Source organism: Pteropus alecto, unplaced genomic scaffold (genome assembly GCF_000325575.1).
Source record: "Pteropus alecto unplaced genomic scaffold, ASM32557v1 scaffold76, whole genome shotgun sequence".
NCBI classification, from domain to species: Eukaryota; Metazoa; Chordata; class Mammalia; order Chiroptera; family Pteropodidae; genus Pteropus; species Pteropus alecto.
Window position 1 is genome coordinate 26158797 of NW_006443138.1, and position 21192 is coordinate 26179988.

At 39.4% G+C, this 21192-nt stretch overlaps 1 pseudogene; it reads left to right on the forward strand.

The window, feature by feature from the left end:
- The first annotated feature begins 269 nt into the window (after positions 1 to 269).
- LOC102882603 overlaps positions 270 to 21192 on the forward strand; it is a 26312-nt pseudogene continuing 5389 nt past the window's right edge.

Genomic DNA, 21192 nt, shown 5'->3' on the forward strand with positions numbered 1-21192 from the left:
CTATTCTGTTTTCAGCTCACTAAGTCTAAATATCAGTGACCCAGAATCCTTAGCCTCTCACATCTTCTCCCTACCACAATGTTTGGCCACAAGTCACCCTGTCCCTTTGGAAGAGAGAGTGCTATTTTTTGCCCCAACACTTTAGCATTCAGGGAAGGGCCCAAGAAGGCAGCTGGGCCTTCTGGTCAGGGTAAGGAGAAAGAACTACTAAATGAGCTGTTTAAAATTTCCCAGCAGGGAAGGCAGGGAAGAAAGAGAACAGAGACACCATGGTAGACCATGGAGACACGGCTATGACTCAGGGAAGAGTGACTGTTGGGGAACCACAGTCCACATCTCTGCCTGCCAGTGAGTCAGGAACATAGAAAAATAAAGCCTGGGACTTACAGAGTAACACTCAATAGAGGTACGGTCTTCCCCACGTCAGTATGTATAAAGCAGGGCAAGTCTCAGTTAAAGGTTTTGCCATCATTAGCTGCCCAAACGTGGGCCAGCTCTATACCTCTTAGGACATTGACCAAACAAGGGGTTAGATGGGTCTCAGTGAACTGTCCAGCACCAACATCCTATGGTTATGCATTTTATTTTGTTACCAAGCTAAACTTTCTTCACAGATATTCATTCTTCAGGTCAACTTGTAGTACGACTGCTCACAATTTTAAAAATCAGAAGGAACACTGCCAACAACATAACCATAAACCCAAACTCTTGAGATGGGTATCTACCACCTTAGATGATCAAAAGCTAACAAAGGATTATTATTCTGTCAAAGTACCTTCATGTAAAGGGAACCAAAAGTGTACATTTTTAAGGGAAGTGAGGGTTCACCTGTGATTGAAGAAAGACTCAGATCTATTTCAAGCAATAACATCTTTGAATTTGCTCACATTAAAAGCTACTATTATTTCCCTCATTTCAATTCTTTAAAAATTAAAAATTTTCTGAATAGGTGATATATATACACAGCACTAGACTCATAAGTTGCAAAATAATATAAAGTAAAAAGTAAGTTTCCATATTCCTAAGATACTCAATTACCCTCTTCAGTGATATCACAGTTACTAGTATCCTATATATAAGAAGTACAAGCACTTGTGTACCCATGTGTTTGCACACAGGCACACAAGCTTACACATACACTATTCTTTTGAAATAAATAGTATTATACTAAAAACATTTTTTGTACCTTGTTTTTTTCCCTCTTAATGGTATATCTCAGGCATTATTCTACAAAGAGCTGCTTTGTTCTTTTAGAAGACTTTATCGTATTCTGCTATATGGATATTCTATTATTTATCCAGTTCCCATTAATAAATATTTAGGTTGCAGCCAGTATTTGATATTTCAAACAATGCTACTATGAGTAACCTTGTATGCAGGCCATTTTGCACAGATGCAAGCCTATCTGTAGGATAAATTCCTGCAGCCTGTGGACAACTGTGTATTTGTAACTGAGACAAATAAAGCCAAATGACTTTCCAGAGACACTAGACGAGGGGTTGGCAAATTATGATCCACAGGCCAAATCCAGCCCATGAACTAAAGTGTTTCTGCATTTTTAAAGAGTTGTTGTTGTGGTTGTTGTTGTTGCTGTTGCTGTTTTTGCTTTTTTTTTTAAAGAAAAAGGAGCGGGGAGAGAATAATTTGTGACAGAGACCTCATGTGACCTATAAACTTAAAACATTTACTATCTGTTCCTTTACAGAAAATATTTGCTGACCCTTCCATTAGGCCTGTTTACACTCCTGCTAGCAATGTTTGACAGAGTGTTTCTGGAGTATTTCAGTTCTAATCTTTGTTCAAATTAAGATTTAAAGTAATGCTTCCAGTTTTGTTTCAGTTGAAGAAAACCTGTAATACTTATTACTGGTACTATGATTTTTCCAGGTAAAAACACAGCTTGTTTCATGATGCAAACATAAACTGACACTTGAGTTTCTCACTTCACAGGAACAAGTGGCAGGAAAAGGTTAGACTCCTCAGCTGTTAGAACTGAAAGGAACTTTAAAGGTTATTTGGTCTGAGCATTATGGATTTCGTATACCATTAGCTTTAAAATAATTTGAAGGATTAAAACAAAGTTACCAACTTTTATTTTGCCAAGTAAAATCACTAAAAAACAAACCGACCACCATCTACTTTCACCATCGGTTCATAAAAGAAAGAAATTTAACATCACAAGAATTAGGACATACCTGATCTTAGAATTTAGGAGAATCATTAAATTGAGTAGACCTAGTTTCATAACAAGTCAATAACCATTGTCATTTTCTTTCTGCCAATTTTGTTTCAGACTGAGGAAAAGTCTACGTCAAAGCCACGTCTGGGAACCAACATCATTGTTTTCTAAACAATCTAAAACTCTCACATCCAAGTGACATGCTCCTGATTCAATTCTGGTGACAAGCCATTCATTTGGGGCAGATTCAGGACTAGAACCCAGGACTTCTGTCTCCCAGTCTCACATCTTTTCCCTAAACCACAAGTCTTCATGTGCCCAGAATCACAAAACAGATAAAGAGCAAAACTGGTCCAACGAACACCCACCCAGCCTATGCTCTACCTTCCCCATCTCACTGCCTTTAGCTCTTAGCTCATCCAAAATGTTTTGTCCTCTCCCTTGGGTGAGAGAACAATAAAATTAAAAAAAAAAATCTTTTCTAAGTAGCTGGAGAATTCTAAATTCCTGCAGGCCCAAACAACAATCATCCACCCATTCTAAATATGTCTTTTCCCCCACAATCCTTATAATTAGCCTCCACCTCGCATTCTTCTTTTATGCTGCCAGAGCCTGGCCTTTTCTATAGTGCCCATGGTGGAGAGGGAATGGGGGCTCCAGGAATATATGCATAAGTTTTTATAGGTACTTAGAATTAATCAGCTGTTATAGTTATTTTTATGTGTCAACTTGACTGGGCTAAGGGATGCCCAGATAGCTGGTAAAATATTATTTATGAGTGTGTCTGTGAAGCTCTTTCTGGAAGAGATTAGTATTTGAACCGACGAACTGAATAAAGTTGAAGGCCGTCCCCAGTGTGGGTGGGCATGTCCAGTCAGTTGAGGCCTGAAAAGAAAGAGGCAGAGGAAAGGCAAAATGGCTCCCTCTGCTTGAACTGAGACATCCACCTTCTCCTGCTCTTGGACATCACAGCAGCGTTTCTGGTTCTCTGGATTTCAGACTTAAATTCAGGACTTAGACCATCAGCTGATTCCTAGGCTTTCAGACTCGGACTAAATTACAACATGGCTTTCCTAGTTGCAGACAGTAGACTATGGAACTTCTTGACCTCTACAACCACATAAGCTAATTCCTGTAATACATCTCCTCATATACACATACCCTACTGGCCTGTTCCTCTGGAGAACCCTAAGACATCAGCTTCCTCTGAATGTCAGAGCCAAGGAAACTGTACTGGCCTTAAATATGGAATGAGAGAAACACTACATCTATATCAGATGTAAGCCCTTGCCTTCCTCTGCCCTCACTAGTACTCTTTCATTTGATTTTCAGCTCTCTCCTGTATGCCAAGCACTGTTCGCTTGCTCCTGGAATGCTCACCCACGTCCTGACATAGGAGTTAGCCTCATTTTGTACCACCTGCCATGTGGGTACAATACTTCATCTGACATAGATACATTGGCCTCTGCCACTTAGACACCCAGGCCCTGGTCTATGCTTACTGGACTCTGTTGTCTCTAGCTAGCCCTTCAGCTAAAGGTAAACAATGTTCAGGACTACAAAACTTCCAGCAGTCCTTTAAGAATTATAAGAAGAATGTATTTGAGAGCAGTTAGCATTAATTATAACTGTAATAAATACTGGCTCAATACATTCTATTTTCAATTAAGACCTTAGCTTTCACACAGCATGGCTTCAATAGAAGTCCTAAGCCTGAGGGAAGGTCATTGAGAATGTATAATACCTTTTTTAGTGAACCAAACAGCAGACTTTTGCTGCCATTCCAAGTTTCTTTCTTTTGTCTCCGGCTTACATCATTCCTATACACAGCTGAAGATCATTTTTCCTTGCAACACCATGTTACTCCCTCCCCTCCATTAATTACTACCTCAGTTTGTTTTTTCCTTTATAAAGCTTTTTAAAAGGTCTAGTAATTCAAGAGAGAAGCTAAGTAGTAGATGGAATTTCTTGGTTCTCGTAATAGGCTGTAGTCAAAATCATGCAAATTCTCACCATGATACCAAGAAATGAGACATACACCCCAAGGAGATTCAACACAGAAAAAGGGGATGTGATCTCTCTCTGATAATACTTCATGCTTCCCTCAAAATGACCTCTTCAGATTTTGGCTTCAGGCTCTGGATAACATCAGGTCTCTATAAATCAGCTCGGTCATGCAGATGTGACTTATTTATCCCTCAGAACAACAGGATGTTGGCTAATTTAGATTTGATGATTGGAAATAAATGAGGAAGCCAGCCTTAGAAACTGCGTGCCTCCTTGTTGGGGAATGGGGGTGGGGGCAAAAGCACTAACTTGCCTACTACACCAAGGTATTAGCTTCCTGGCTTATAGCTGACATCTCCAAGTCATCTCCTATTAAAGAGATAAGCAGGAGATGGCATGGTTCAAAAAGGCCCTCAGAGTCATGATGGTAGAGGTGGGAGATGGCATAGAGATTATCAAGAAAAGGAGTGAATTACATGGACACATTGAAAGAATGGTGAATAAAATAGGACAGATATGTACACATAAATGTAGTAAATTCCCACCTGTCAAGGTTAGTGACATACCATATGGTTAGTGCCTTTCTCAAAATTTCGTTCATTCATCTATTGACTCATTCAATGATTAGTTATTGAATACTAACTGGGTGTCAGGTATGAGTACTAAGCTTGGGGAATATAATGGTGAACTAAGTGTCTCCTCATGTAGCTTATAGCTAGGGTTTACAGTTTAACTAATAAACAAAATTACAACTACTACCCTTTAAAAAAATAGGGAGAGAGGTGTTTTGTTTTTGTTTTTGTTTTTAACACATTGATATTCTGGACAGTTGAGAATTACCATATATACTATAAATGGATTCTCAATTTACATATAAGTAGACTTACCTAGAAGTAGTCTACCTACAAACAAGTAAATCAAAATAATGGTTCTGTTCATTCAGAAAATGCTTATTGAGGACCAGCTATGTGCTAGTCACTATATTAAAATCTGGGTTACAAAATGACTGACAAAATTTCTGTCTTTAATGAGCTCACAATCTAAGTGAAAAGATTAAAAAATTAACAAAGAGCTTCAAAATAGGCGACAAAGCCAAAAGAATAGGCGTAATGAGGGTTTGAAAGAGAGCAGCACTTAGGACTTTCGACTGAGTTTTGAAGAATGAGTAAGGCCATGCCAGGCGGGCAAGCAAAGGGTTGGGGAGTTCATTTCAGATTGAGGGAACAGTATGTACATTCCCAACTGAAAATAGTGCCTTCAGGGCGAGCAGAGCATGCATCTGGGCAGCAGCCAACGATAAGCCTAGATAGGGAAACAAGCCATGTCTTAAGGGCTCTGTACGCCCTGACAGTGTAGTTGAATTTTATTTTACAGGCAACGGAAAGCTTCTGCTTCATTTGAGCATGATTAGATTAAATCTTTAGATTTGCCTGTTGAAACATTACTCAGGCTGCTGTAATATACATTTTACACATTTCTGAAGGCGTGGCTAAAGACTGGAGGATGAGAGAATGGTCCAGAGAAGCAACGACAGTGAAGTGGCAGAAAGATAATCATCATCATTTGTTCTTTCTAATTTGACCCCAAATCAAAGAGAATTTAAATGGAAATGAAAGAAACGTGTCTAAAAAGAAGTCATACATTACAACTCAGTCAAGCCTCTTCATTAAAAAGCCTAGGATCATGTTACAAGAGGAATAAAACTGCTCGTGCCTTTTGATTTAGTAATTCCCAAGGGATTCCCAAGAAAATCTAGATGAGAGAAAAATAACTTAGTTCAAAGATGTTTTTAACTATGTCATTCAACCAACAAATAAAAATAATCCAAAAGTCTAAAAATAAGGGATGGTTTAAGCCAAATGTCATCTATCAACATGACTAAATACTACATAAATATTAAAATAACTGTAGCCAAACATAGGAATGTGTATGGAGGTGAAAATAGACTCAAACAGTCTATACACAATGACTACAACCATATGCGAGGAGTTCTACCTAGACAAAGATGGGCACCATGAAAGCCCAGAAGAAGACCTGCCCAATTTAGAGTCAACACATAAACAAACACCGGACATTAAAATCAGTGGCAGAACTCAGGTATAAATCTTAAAGATTACAAACACGTAGGTGTTCATTTTGCTAGATTATCCTAAACATGAAAACAGAAACCGTAAAAATGTATGATGAAAAACACTAAAATTTCCAAGAATATTTGTATGGAGCCCCTTAAAACTCTTTGGACCCTGGTTTGAGAATCAAAGATTTAAAAGTAGGAGGGTAGTGGTAGAAGGGAGAAAAGACAAAGATTCACTCAACAGTATAAGCCCCTGATTAGGACTGAGAGAAAGAGTCAGAGAGATGTCAAAGATTGAAGCCGCGGCATCTGGGAGATGGCAGGGAGGCTCCCTGAAATAAGAACCCCAAGAAGAGGATCAAGTTTGAGAGTAAAAGGTAGGTTCCATTTTTGACATACTGAGTTTGAGGACCTTTTAGGAGAAGAAAGGTATTTAGGACTTTGCTGGAAATTTATCTCTGAAGATTCAGAGCCATAGTGTGGAGACTTAGCATCCAAAGTCATCTTCTGGAGAGAGCTAACGCTAGAAATGGATGCTGAACAATAGGTATGAGCATATCTAACATTAAATGTAGAAGATATATACTTTTAGTCACTCAAACATGTGTTAAGCATTTACTTACTTTCATAGTATCTCCATCAAATTGATAAAATAATAAATGGAATAAATACAAATAGATTATGAAATAAAGCAGCAGTCCCCAACCATAGGGACTGGTGCACCTATGATAATCTAATGCGTGATGATCTGAGGTGGAGCTGAAGTGGTGATGTTAGTGCTGGGCAGCGGCTGCAAATACAGATGAAGCTTCATTCTCTTGCCCGCCACTCACCAAATGCTGTGCAGCCCAATTCCTAACAGGCCACAGACTAGTACCAGTCTGCGGCTCGGGGGTTGGGGACCCTTGAAATAAAGGACCAGGCTACATACAGAGTAGATATATTGATCTTATTATTTTTCCATGGGAAAAATTCTTTTATAATGAATATAATTTGTAAATATGATTAGTATAACAAACATGAAAGCTAACTTTTTCTGAAGTGATAGTCATGACCATCTCTTACCAAGACTGTGAACTTCTGATATAAAGACTATGAGGCCATATCTCATGTAAATTTATGACAAATATCAGGAAAATATAGATAATATTTGTGGAAGGAATTCTGTAAACAGGGGAATACTTTGTATGGCTCCTCAACACTAGAAAGTTTCAATGTACTACTAGAGAGCATTTGTGTGTGTGTATATACTACTGAGTACTGCTGAAAACAATCTGGGCTGCTCATGTGGAGGTGGATGCTTTCGTTCATTTGAAATCTACAATTACTCACATGTAAATTAGTGGCAATGCAGAAAATGTGATAAATGCCGAATCAATTTATCTTTTTAGTACTACTGAGATTCTTTTTGTGTCTGTGATCTGTATGTGCCAACATCACAATTGTACTATTTCCAGAAATAACTGGAAAAAAACATCTTCGATGATGAGTTTTGAGTAGCAAAACTGGAAAGGATATTGTCAACCTGCTGTACATTCACAGGGTGCTGAATCTCATGCTTTTGCAAACATGCTTCAACGCACAGGAGAGAGTGAAAACGACACTGTAAACCTCCCGGCTGCAGAGGGGAGCTGGCAGAGGGGAAACACAATGGGCTCATTCACTCGTTTGTACATCAAAGCACCAGTCCTTCCTCTATTTCTACTTGCTGCAACAGACACACCTAAGAAAATGAAGTGAACACAATTCTTGTTCTTCCTGACCTTCTCTCTTCCTAGTCCCTGACTAGCTTTGAAAACAAATGGCATGAACTTTTAGGGGGAAAGTCCAGGCTAGGATTAAGAGGGAAGTACTTGGTTTTCTTAAATCCATCAACCGAGGCTTATGAACAAAATGGAGTTTCCCAAACATATCATAATTACCAGGGGAATCTGTTAAAAATATAGACTTCCAGGTCTGCTCACAGAAATTCTGATTCAGTAAGACTGTGGTGAGACTGGAAATCTGTATTTTCCTGGAGCTCCACTCCCACTACTCCCACAAATGATTCTAATAATCAGTCAGGTTTGTGAACTATGAACAAAGAACTGCATTGACTTAACAAATAACAGTAATAGTTTCATATGGACAGCACTTTAGAGTTTACAAAAAGTGCCTTCACATAAACTATTTCTTCCCCATTTCACAGGAGGAAAATGAGGCTCAGAGTGGTGCAAGACCACAAGCCTGTGTGTGTCAGACTTTAGTTCAGATGCCACAGTATAATGTTGTCTCCAGCGAATCATTATTTGAGCACCAAGTGTCTGAGCACTGGTGAACTCTAACTTGCTCCTGGGTCTCATTCAGAGTATCCATGCAACTGACCAACTAATAACTGGTATGCCCGAACAATTCTTTCACCTGTCCACAGTTTGGAAGGACCATCTGCATCCCAATTAACCACTTTTCACAAGCACTAAAAAATATCTATTCAAATGGAACTTTAATAAACTTGCAGAATACACAGCTTGTAACATTCTAATGTAATTTCATTTTATAACTTATAATGAGCAATTATCCAAAGATAAACAAATGTATTCACTTCTGCAAAGGAAGTAATGACATTCTGCTGAATGATAACTGATTTATTTTTAATTCAATGCATAATTCTAAGTTTCTAATTAATGTAACTTACCAGGATCCCAAAGGATAGGAACAAGATCTCTTGTAATTAGGAAAGGGTGCCATGAATATCAAATTAAAACAGGTAGGAGCATGTGTGGGTGTATGAGGAGGCAAATATCTTTGTTTGGGATGGGTTTCTGGTTTTCTGTCCATGTAGCTCTGTATAATCCATTGAGTATGAGGATGGGGTGTGACAATAAAGGGTCGTTCACATACTGGAAAGTTGTAGACATAACTGTAACACAGGAGAATCTCTAATGCTACCAGCAAATTATGGCCCACAGGCCAAATCCAGCAACCTGTTAAATAATTTGAACATTTTTAAATGATCGAAAATAAATTGGAAGAATAATATTTTATGACATGTGAAAATTATATAAAATTCATATTTCAATGTCCATAAAGTTTTATTGGGACACACTGCCACACTTATTTTATGTATTGCCTATGGCTGCTTTCGCATTATAATGGCAGAGTTACGTAGTTGTGACAAGAGTCTATATGACCCACAAAGCCTAATACATATGCTATCTGATCCTTCAAAGAAATAGTCTGTCGACCCATGCTTTAGGGAAGGAATTAAGTTGCTTCCTAAAAACTGACTCTGACCTAGCCTTTGTTTACTGAATAGGAAATAAAATATTGAACTTAGAATGATCTCAGATCTACTTTCTTTGATATTGAGCTGAAAAGTTACCTCTGCCTGAGTGTCCCAATGTTGAATTGAAATGATTCCTGTAGTTTCCTGATCCAAGAGTTGGGGCAGGGAAGAGTTTCTGCACATTTGATTCCACTATTAGAATGGCGAATGCATAACCCAGCAGAGCACTCTGCATGGGCTGTGTATGAGCCCGTCTTTTATTGAGGATAGCTCGTCAACAAATATCTCGTCTGTTGCCATTTTCCCAGCATTAATATATTAAAAAATCAGAAATGCAGCATGTAAAGCATAATTCAAAATAGAAAGGCAGGAGCAGCTGTCCTCTCCCCAACCCCCCTCTCCAATGAAGACAGCAGGGTGGTCTTTCACAGTCCACATAATTGCAGTCCATTATCAGCAGCCTAATTTCTGCCATCTCTGAAGGCAACACAAATTATAAAGCATTTGCTATTGTTACACCAATCAGCTAATTCAATTGTCAGAACATTTCAAACTCCATAATTTCAGCTGGAAAAAGTGGAGAGCCTCACTACTTTGAACTGCCTGTTAGACGATTACATGTCACAACTTGCTTGGGGGTAAGAATAAGAAAATATCCTCTGGTCCATTCTAATCCCTGCGGGTCAGCCTGTGGCCTGTGGACCACAGCCCTGTAGAAGCCTCACCTGGAGTAGTGAACACCACTTTGGCTCATGCCAGGGTGCTTCCAGATCCTCCTGGGGGGTGAGGGGAAGAAAATATTCTCCATTAGGAAATTAATGTTTATAAATACCCTGGAAAGCCCAATAATAAGCATAAAGGTTTAGAATATAAGTAACCAGAGTGGTTTATTAATAACATTGAAAATACATATTTTAATTTGTGGCTTTATTATACACATTGTTAGTTCAACTATTTTTTTAAGTTTTTTAATGTTGGTTTTTTGTTTGGCTAATGCTGTGTATTGGTTCGACTCAAGGTATTTTACTCACATTTCAAAAAACACCTAATATAGCATTCTTTCCCAGTGTTTTTACCCGAACCTTCTGTGAATGACACTTTCCAGTTATAACATACCTAGTCTTTAGATTCTAAGGTAATAAAGAAGGTGCCCTTATGATGAAGAACTCCATGGGCTTATTTTCCTGTTAAAAACTGAAATATGCTTTAACAAGCCATTACACTAGTCTGTATTCCTACTCTTCCAATTATTGGTGGGATATGCATAGATAGGACACTTCATTTCTCTGTACCCCAGTTTCCCTGTTAAATGGGTTAATATTTTAAATAATGGTTTTGACTCAGCAAATTTACTATCAGTGAATTATACACTTAACATTGGTAGTTTTACAATATGTAAATCTTTCCTCAGTGAAGCTGTTAAAAAGTTAATTTGAAAAATTGTAGTTGAGGAAGGACGTTATGGACAAGAAACCATCGATGAATCAAGACGGAAGACAGAGCAGGGGAAGGCTAGAGTAATCAGATCAAGCTTGAGAGAATACACAGAACTTTAACATTACGTTTAGGGTTCATGTCCTACTTAAAACCATCTTCCTAGATTCCCCTGACAACACAATTGTCCTTCCTTGTCCCTCGAAGTTAATGATGCTCTTTTCTAGGCTGTCTTTTGGATAAGCTTCTGTTAATCCAATCATCACACTGCATGGTGAATATGTGTTAAAAAGTCTGGCCCTCACTAAACAGTTCCTGGTACTCAGAAGTTGTGTATTTTGGCAGTCCCAGTCCCTAATTCAGCCCAAGAGCTCAAGAATGTTAGATGAATGAAAGAAAGAATAAATATCGCTATGGCAAAAAGGAAAAAAATATATGGTTTCAAAGAGTCAATGAAAAATATGGTTTCAAAGAGTCAATTTCCTGAGCATAATGCCTTACACATAGCAATCATTAAGTGAATGGTGGTTCTTTCTATTATTAACTAAACATGCCAAGATCTATACTACAGGAAGAAGTCTATTTTGAAGTAACACTAGTGTACAAAATAAAGATGTTAAAAGATGCATGGAAGACCTAATTTTAGATGACCCCCTGTCCTATTTCCAAGGCTTAAGGGCCCAGATATTGGCCAGACTTCAAAAGGCCTCAGCAGAGCTATCTACAACTTGTGATCAGAACCCACCAAAGTCACAATTAACAGCAATCTCATTCTCACAAAACCCTGAACTTGCAGGCTGTAGCCATTCTGTTGGGTCTGCAGAAGATTCATTCTTCGAGATCCTAGTTTGAAAGAGAAGGAACAAAAGGCAACTGAGAGCAAGGGAGAGTGGGACCAAGAGACAGGGCTCCAAATGGCCTCCTCTTCCTTTCCTCAAAGGTAAAACACTGTCCAGCATGTCGGCAAACTGTTGGGCTATTTATTTAGCTGGCACCAGATGAGATTCCTTCAGTCATTCAATAGATATTTATTGAATCCCTACTATGGGCCTGCCGCTGTTCTAGGCAGTAGATATAGCCATGAATAAAACATTTAAATGTATTCAAAATGAAATGGGGTGATCTTACCTAATGTCAAGACTTACTATAAATAATAACTAAGATCTGAATAAAGAGCCTATAGACTTATCCAGGTATGAAAACTTGATATATGACAAAGGTAGCAATACACATTGGTGAGGAAAGGATGAATATTCTATAAGTTTTGCCAGAAATTGATTATATGGAGGAAAGACTGAATCCCTATCTCACTTAATACACTAAATCTAATTCCAAGTGGATTAATGGTCTAAATATTAAAGGTAAAACTTAAACTCTTATTAGAAAACGTAGGTAAATATCTTTAGTCTTCAGACATGAAAGAATTCCTTATGAAACAAAAAGCATACACCATAAAGGAATGAACAGATAACCTCAAATACATTAAAATTCATCGAAAATATTCTATTTAAAAACAAGATAAACTAGAAAAATATACTTGCAACTCAGTAAGAAAAAAATGATCCAAAAGACAAATGGGTAAAAGATATGAACAGATAATCATAGAAGAGGAAACTCAAAGGGCCAATGTATACATAAAAATATATATGTTCAACCGTACTACTAATCAGGGAACCATAAATTAAAACCATAATGAGATAATATTTCAAATTTCAGATTTGCAAAAATATTTTAAGTCTGACAGTACCAAGTGTTTGGTAAAAATATAGGCCATTCATAGACTTCTGATAAGTGTCTTTGAAGAAGAGTATGGCAATATCTAGAACAGACAGTATGTTTAATCCTACAGCCCCAATACTCTACCCTAGCACTCACAAACAAGTAGATACACAAAACCATAGCAGCAATGCTTTTGAAACAACCTAAATACAGAGCAAAAGAGAAAGGATAACTTAATTATGTAGTATTCCGATAAATAAATATACTTAGCTTTAAAAATGCATGATCAGTTACCGATATCAAATAGATGAATCTCATGTACATAATATTGAGAAAAAAAGCAAATTACAGAATACATACATTCATACACATATACGTGTGTGTGATATATAAAGTCTAAAGACATGCAAAATAATAGCATATATTACTTAAGGATACAAGCATATATAATAAAAGCATTAAAGTACATAGGTATGCTAAATTCAGGACAGAAGCTACCTATGGTTGGAAGGAAAGGTACTAGGAGAGCTCCATCTCTATTGCTTTTTTTGTAGTAGAGTCTTTTATTGAGATATAATTTACATTTAAACATATCTTAAGTGTACAGTCCAATGAGTTTGACCAATGTATACACCCATATAACACCACACCCATATCAAGAACCCCTTTCCATCATTCCGAAAGATTCCCTCATGCCCCTTCCTAGTCAATCCCTATCAGCAAATACTGTTTTGATTTCTAGCGCCATAACTTAATTTTTCCTGTTCTAGAATTTCATATAAATGGAATCATACAGTATGTACACTTTTGTGTCTAGCTTGAGATTCATCCATGTTCATGCATGTGCAGTAGTCTATTCCTTTTTATGGCTGAGTAGTATTCCACTTCATAAATATACTACAGTCTATCTTAGTAATTTTTTAATTTGTGGTGGATACCAATGTATTGTTCTTTATATCTTTTTTATACATTAAATATTTCCTTTTCAAAAAAGTGTAGGTCACTGAATGCTAGATATTCTCTAGGACACATAACTAAGGGTGAAATGGCTGGCTTGTGGATTATGCATATTGTCAGCTCTACTAGACATTGCATACTCCAGTTTCTGACCATAGATCTATAAAATTAGCAACTTAGGAGGTGTTGCTCAGGAATCTGCACTTTTAACAAGCTCCCCAAGTGATTTTTACGTATAACAGATTTTGTGAACCACTGTTTATAAATATATTTTCTTAGTGGTGTTCTATAACTCCAATGGCTTCGATTACTATTACTATATGCCAATAACTCAGAAATTTATATCTTTAAATAAAACTTTCTTCTACGCTACAGACTTTAATAATCATCTGCTCTGGATAGCTCTATTCCAATGACTCACAGGTGACTCAGACTCAATGCGTACGAAACAGAAGCAATTTTCCCAAGCTCCATGCCTTGGTGTTTCCTCCAGAGTTTTATATCTCAGGTCATAGCATCACCATGGTTTTATGAAGCCAGAAACCTGAGACTCTGTCATTCTTAACTCTTCTCCTCCCTTATCCTTCACATCCTATCAGTCACCAAGTCCTACTGATTCTGCTGCTAAATACCTCGAATAGAATACATCTCCCCATTTCCATTACCATCCCCTAGTCCAGGTCATCTAGATTACTGTAACAGCCTCCTAACCAGTCTTCCTACCTTCAGTCTTCTCTTTCCAGTCCATTCTCTACCTTGTGGCCAAAAGATCCTCCTGAAACAAATATCTGTTTTTCAAAAGTCTGCTTAGACCCTCTCAATGGCTTTTCATTGCCCTTAGGACACTTCTCAGACTTACAGAGGCTTTCATGATCTGCCCTCTCTCCACCTTTCCAACCACAACCATTGCCAACACTCTCCTGCACTCTACTCATTCAGCTACTCTGAATGCATCTCACTTCCTCATATATGCCATTCTTCACTCTCCTTTTGCAAATGCTGTTCATTCCAGTTGGAACGCGATCATCCTCCTTTTCTCTGACTGCCCTTGCCCGTCCATCAACTCTTAGCTAAACATCACCTTGCCTGAAAGGCTTTATGAAACCCCTAGACTAGGTTAGGAACTCCCGCTAAAATCCCCTCGCAACTTATTCTTCCTTTGTAACATCATACCACAATTTATGGAACAACTGAACTATCTTCTCAGATAGACTATGAAAGACTGATGAAGAAATCGGGCCATGCAGAGCCTGCTCACTCACAACGAATGCTCAGCGCATAGTAGGAGGTTCATTTTAAATATGTGTTTAATGAGTGTTATCACATCACATTTAGTCTACATGGAAACAAAACTTGAAGATATGCACAATTCTAAATTTAGAAAGTTATTTATTATCTGCAGTGTTTATGTTTTATTCTCCTGCCGCTTTGGCAAACGTCTGCCACCACAGCAGCGGTCCATCAAAAGGAGCAAGAGGTGGCAAGACTCAGAACTAGCCAGCTTGATTTTCAAACATTAAAAAAAGCCCCATGTATTTTCAAGTGTCACACCTCAGTTGCAAGGAAGGCACAACGCATGAAATCTTGTTAGGATTACAATGATTGAAGTGGAAAGGCTTTTGGCAAAAGGATTGAATGTTTATACATTTTTGTGTTGGGATTTATGTCTAAGGTGTAGCTGGGTATACTCAGCTGTTGCCAAGGATGAAAGCTGCATGTGAGTTCGGCAGCAATTTACCTAGAGCAGAAGCTCTCAATTTTAAACCCCCGACCTCCATCTCATTTTTTTTTTTTTTGGTAGCAAAAACATTAAGAATACAGACTGTGGTGCCAGAATGCCTGATTTAAAATCTCTGCTACATCATTTATTAGCTGTGGTATGCTAGGCAAATTACTTAGCCAGTGTCTCACTTCCTCACTTGAACATAAGAGTAAAATAGCATTTACTTCATAGGTGTGCTGTGAGGATTAAATGAGTTAATTACATTTAAGGTACTTAGAGTAAGGAATCAGTAAACGTTAGACATATCTAAGGGCATAGGAAGAGGTCTAGAGAAAAACAATTGTGAAACAGAACAGAAAAGACAGAAGCAAAAGTAATCTGCTATGTAATAATTGAGCACTTTGAACAGATTATCATTCAGACCTCAGAAAAACCCTTTAATGCAGGTTAACCAGTCCAAGTCACACAACTAGTAAATCGCTGAGCAGGATGTGAATTCAAGCAATCTGTCTCCAGAGAAGTCCTGAATCACTAAGAATTGATGTCTCCTACATTTTCATCTGCCCCTTGGGGACTGGAATTCTTGAATTGTAAAGGAGAAAGTGAAGCAAAAAGGTATAAGACATGGAAAGGAAGAAAGAATAAACAAAATAAGGCCAGAATCAATGGTTTTCTCAATTTAAAACAGGTTTCCCTTTATCATCCCTTCACAGACATAACAGAGTCCACTGCATGTGCAGACACTTTAATTCAGTAGGCCAGGCTGAAATCAAAATCACTGTTAAAAACTTCAACAGATTGACAGATCCTTCTCAACCTAATAAGATCCGAATGTGAGATGAAAATGAGGGATACGAAATGTGAGGGCAGGCAAGAGGGCAGTGGATGGGAGCATTTGGGACCCAGAAATCATATCTCTGTCTAGAGTGGCAAGTGAAGCTGAGATGCTACGCAGTTAGAGAGACAAAGGATTCCAATTCTTGTTGGGCCTGTAGCATCAGAAAAATGCCTTAATATCTCTGAGCATCACTTTTTCATCGAGAACATCTGCCTCTCCACAGATAACATCAGCCTTGCCACGCATAAATCACTCAGGTACAGTGTTAGGAAGAAAAAGGGAGGAAAGCACACGGCAGGTGGGGGTATAAACTGAGGACGATTTGGAAATCTTTCTCTTTTTACAATTTAACAAACTTACAATGTGCCAGGCATTATACCAGTCATTTTACAAATACTAACTTACTCAATTTTCATGGTAGATTGTTAGCTAAATGTCAGCAATGATTCCCCTGACTGTATCCCTGTCCTTGAAGCGTCCCCTCACACACAAACTCTGAGCTTGGCCATGATATTTGCTTTGATCAACAGGACAACAGCAAATGTGACACTGGCAGATTTCTGAAAAAGGCTTATGCTTTGGGGTTTGCCATCTCTTGCTGCTCTTTGGAACCCTGAGATCACCACATGAAGAAATCTGAGCTAGACTGGAGTATGAGAGGTCACATACCATCCCAAATGAGGTCCCTGTAGACCAACTCACCTGTCAACCACCAGACATGTGAGTGAGGCCATTCTAGATCTCCCAGCTACCAGCTGACCTACCAGGTGATTATGGAAGCATGAAAGAATCCAGCAGAGCTCAGCTGGGCTGGCCCAAACTAGAAGAATCTCCCGGCCAACCTACAGACTCATGAGCTAAATAAAATAGTTACAATTTTTAAGCCACTAAGTTTTGGGGTGATTTGTTATGAAACACAAACTAATGGATACAATCTTCGCAGCAATCCTATTAGGTGGGTTCTATTATTATTCCTATTTTTAAAATCAGGCAACTGAGGCAAAGAGAGGTTGAATGACTTGCACAACTTTTAATGGCAGAGTCAAGATGCAATCCCCTGGGCAATCTAGCTCCAAGTCTATGCTATACTTGGAGATTTTATATATATATATCCCCTATGCTATACTGCTTTACCTAACAAAACTAAAGATGTTATCACTTGACCCTGAAATCTACTATAATTTGTCATACAGGTATACTTGTAGACATAAAAATCATTTACGTATAAGATTATTCACTGCAGCACTGCTGATTATAGCAAAAGACTAGAAACAACCAATTCTAGCATATCCATATAAAGGCATCCCATATGCAGCCATAAAAAGAACCAGGTAGATCTACAAATACTGAAGGGTAAAAAAAGCAAAGTGCACTTGTATGATACATTTACATTTGTGTGTAAAACATTTACACTTATATACTACCATTCACATTTACATTTGTGTGTAAAAAAGAGAAAAAGTATGAATGTACAACTGCTTGAATATACATAATTTGTGGGAGGACACAAGAAATTGCTTTAATATCAGTTACTTCTGGGGAAAGGGAACCAGCTGGCTGGGCAACAGAACAGGAAGAACAATGTTCACAGCAAACTTTTTCATCTTTTGAATTTTATATTACATAAATGTATCACCTATTAATTTTAACTTAAAAGTTTGTTATGAACGTGTAAGGGAGACAACAGATGCCTGGCACAGAGAAGACAATCAATAAATAGTAGTTACCTTTATAATTATTTTCTCACTACTGATTTCTAACTCTTTTTAATACAAATTTTTCCAACCAGTCCTCTGAAACTTCTGGCTCTGCATAGGAAAGCTCGTTTTGGATGCAAACATAAAGAACAAAACATTAATTAGCTATGTGAAGAGATGAAAGAAGAATCCAGCACATGGCTTCTCTGGTGGTCATGACATGAAGGTCAAAGCACCGGGTGGAGTGGTAGGCATCACTCTGGCTTCTCCTCAGAGAAACCCAATTACCGGGCACCTTCTGTGTACTACTTTGTACATTCTCTATGCACCTTCTCTCTCACTCAGGAACACCAAATGAGAGTAATTATTTTCTATTCTACTAGTTACTGGTCTAACGTTACTGATCTACAACAATTGAAAGTTGCCACATGCATCTGCCAAATTATCTGTTACTCCCAGAAATGGTCTGGACAGGAGCAGACAGTTTGTAAGCAGCACAGCGTAATGGCAAGAGCCAGGGCTTTGGAGTCAGGCCAACCCACGTATAAGCCCCAGCTCCAACACTAAGCTGAGTGGCCTTGAGCAACATACTCAACCTTTCTGAGCTTGTTTTCACATCTGCAAAATGATGACAACAATTACTATTTCACAGGAGTCTTGTTATTACACTTACTACCACAGTACCAGGTACACAGCATATGTACACTAAATATCAGTTATTATCATTGGGGGCTTTCCAACTGAGGCCTGATCACTTCTTTACTCCACCGTCCCCACCTACCCCTCTCTCTCTCTCTCTCTCTCTCTCTCATCCCTCCTTCTCTCTCTCTCTCTGACACACACACACACACACACACACACACACACACACACAGAGATTGATTAGCAACCTTAGGTATACATTAGAAGATTCCTACCTCTTCTTTCCTCCCACATCAGTAAGTTCAGTTAACTCTATCTCCAAAATACATCCTGTCTCTCCACCTGTCTCCATCACGCCTTTACACAAAGGCGATCTCCTCTACTACTACCATACCCATTCCATAACCCATTCTATACACAATAGCCAAGTCGATCTTCAAAAAAGTAAACCAGATTACATCATTCCTCCGCATTTAAGCTAAAATCCAAATATTTTCACCCTGGCAAACGAGGCCCTGTAGAACTTGCATAGCACTCATCACTATCTAAAATTATTTGTATAATTTTTTACTTCTTTATTGTCTAATTTCTCAACTAGGATGTAGCTTCCAAGAAAACAGGTTCTTGGCTGTCATCTCCCCACTGTACTCTTAGAGCTTAAAACATGCATGAATACAGTAGGTGCTTGATACATGTGACTTATGGAGGTGGGGGTGTTTAAAATGCAAATTGCTGAGCTCCAAGTCTCAGAGATTCTGATTTAAGACGTCTGAAGTATTGCTCAGATATCTGCATTTCTAGCAAGCAATTATCTCTTTCATCCTAAAGCAGGTAGTATGCAAATCCCATTTAAGATACGGGCATACCTCATTTTATTGCACTTCACTTTACTGCGCTTCACAGGTGTTGCGTTTTTTACAAACTGAAGGCAAGACTCTCCCAGCAAAAAGATTATGACTCACTTTATTGTGATACTTGCTTTACTATAGTGATTTGAAACCAAACTCACAATATTTCTGAGGTATGGCTGTATCCTAGACAACATCCTCCAACTACGAATCTTGATTCTCCTTACTTAGGCCTATAGATCTCATCCCAGCTGGTTTCCTTAACTATCCCAGTTACACTGAGGGTAAAAGGTTGCTGACCCTTGAATTTGGAGTTCAAACATGTAACCCTTCCAGTTTCTGTTTCTGTTGCTCCAACAAATGGCAAGCATTAAATTATCTGGTCTGCCTAGCTGGAATCCTATCCTCTCCAGAAACACCTGAGCAGGTTTGGACTAAATCCAAAAGGTAAGCCAGGTAAATTTCCATGCCAGCTCACTAACAGCCTTTCTAGAGGCAGCTAGGCCAATTTATACTTGTTTTACATCCCCTCCAAATACTACTTCCCTCACACCTCACACACTCATGCAACACACACACACACACACATACACACAGAAGACTTAATTCTGGCACCACCTGCAAAACCACAGGCCATAGCTCCCTTTAAAGCAATCAGGAGGTTGAGAGGAAGAAATCTTTGAAAGGGCCTCTCAGGTGACTAAGTAATAGGCACATAGGTATACTTTAGTAATAAGGCAACCCCAAAAGTCCAACCCACAGGAGAAATTCACAGGCTCTGGTGAGAAAGTCTTATTCTGTTTTCTCCATTTCTTCTCAGCCTTGTCTCTTCAAAAAACACCCAACAGCCTTTCCCTGATGCCTAAACTGTCATCAGGGTTGGCTTAAGAAGGTCTGGAGAAATGTCTACTTGGATTTTCTTGTTTCTTCTATTGTCCTTCTACCCTGTAGGTGTCGAGATCCTGCATTTGATTAAAGCAGCCTCCATTCACAAAGTTCCGATCCAAACAGCACGCTAGGGCTGGTAATCTATGAAATCACCAACACTCATGTAGATTAGGACTGGAAAGATCCGGCTGCCAGGGCCTTCCTGCTGCTATAGTGCTGACAATAAGCAGCACTAAACTCTCAGGTTCTTCCTTGAGGTGGAATAAATCCTGCAGCTCAGCCTTAAGACTGGAGTTTTTCCACTAAGAGCTCTGGCCGGAGGTGGGCGTGGGACTGGTGGTGAGTGCAGGGACCCTCACGCTTGCTTTAGGAAGCAGCGGCCGCGGAGGACGCCCCCGGCCCATGTGCTGGGCGCCTCTTCCAGGACTGAGCGGTTCCCGTCTGCCTGCAGCGCCCGGCTCGCTCAGGCCGAGGGGGCAACTCGAGTTCACACTCCCTCGCGCCTTCCAAATGCCAGCGAGGGCATTTCTGGAGGCGAGGGGTGAGGACCACCTCCCCGAAACACACACACACCTTCCACCTGTCACCCACTGAACTCGGAAAAACTCTTCCTGGGGTGTGCCGAGGGAGCCCCACACACGCCCCGCTGCAAAGTTCCCGAAGCTCCCGAAGAAGAAGCGGGGCGCGGAGAAATTGAATGCAGCAACAGCTAAACGAGCCGAGCGGGCGTAAGGGGCGCCCGAGGCGGAGTGCGCTAGGAATGGCCCCACCCGGGCCCGGGGAGACACCGGCACGGACCGGAGCCCCGACGTGTCCGCGCCGCGACAGGGAGCGCGGAGCAGGGACCCCTCAGGCTGGCAGAGACCTCGCGGCACCCCGTGTACCCCCAGGTTGACCGAGGGGCGCCCCACCCCCGCCCAA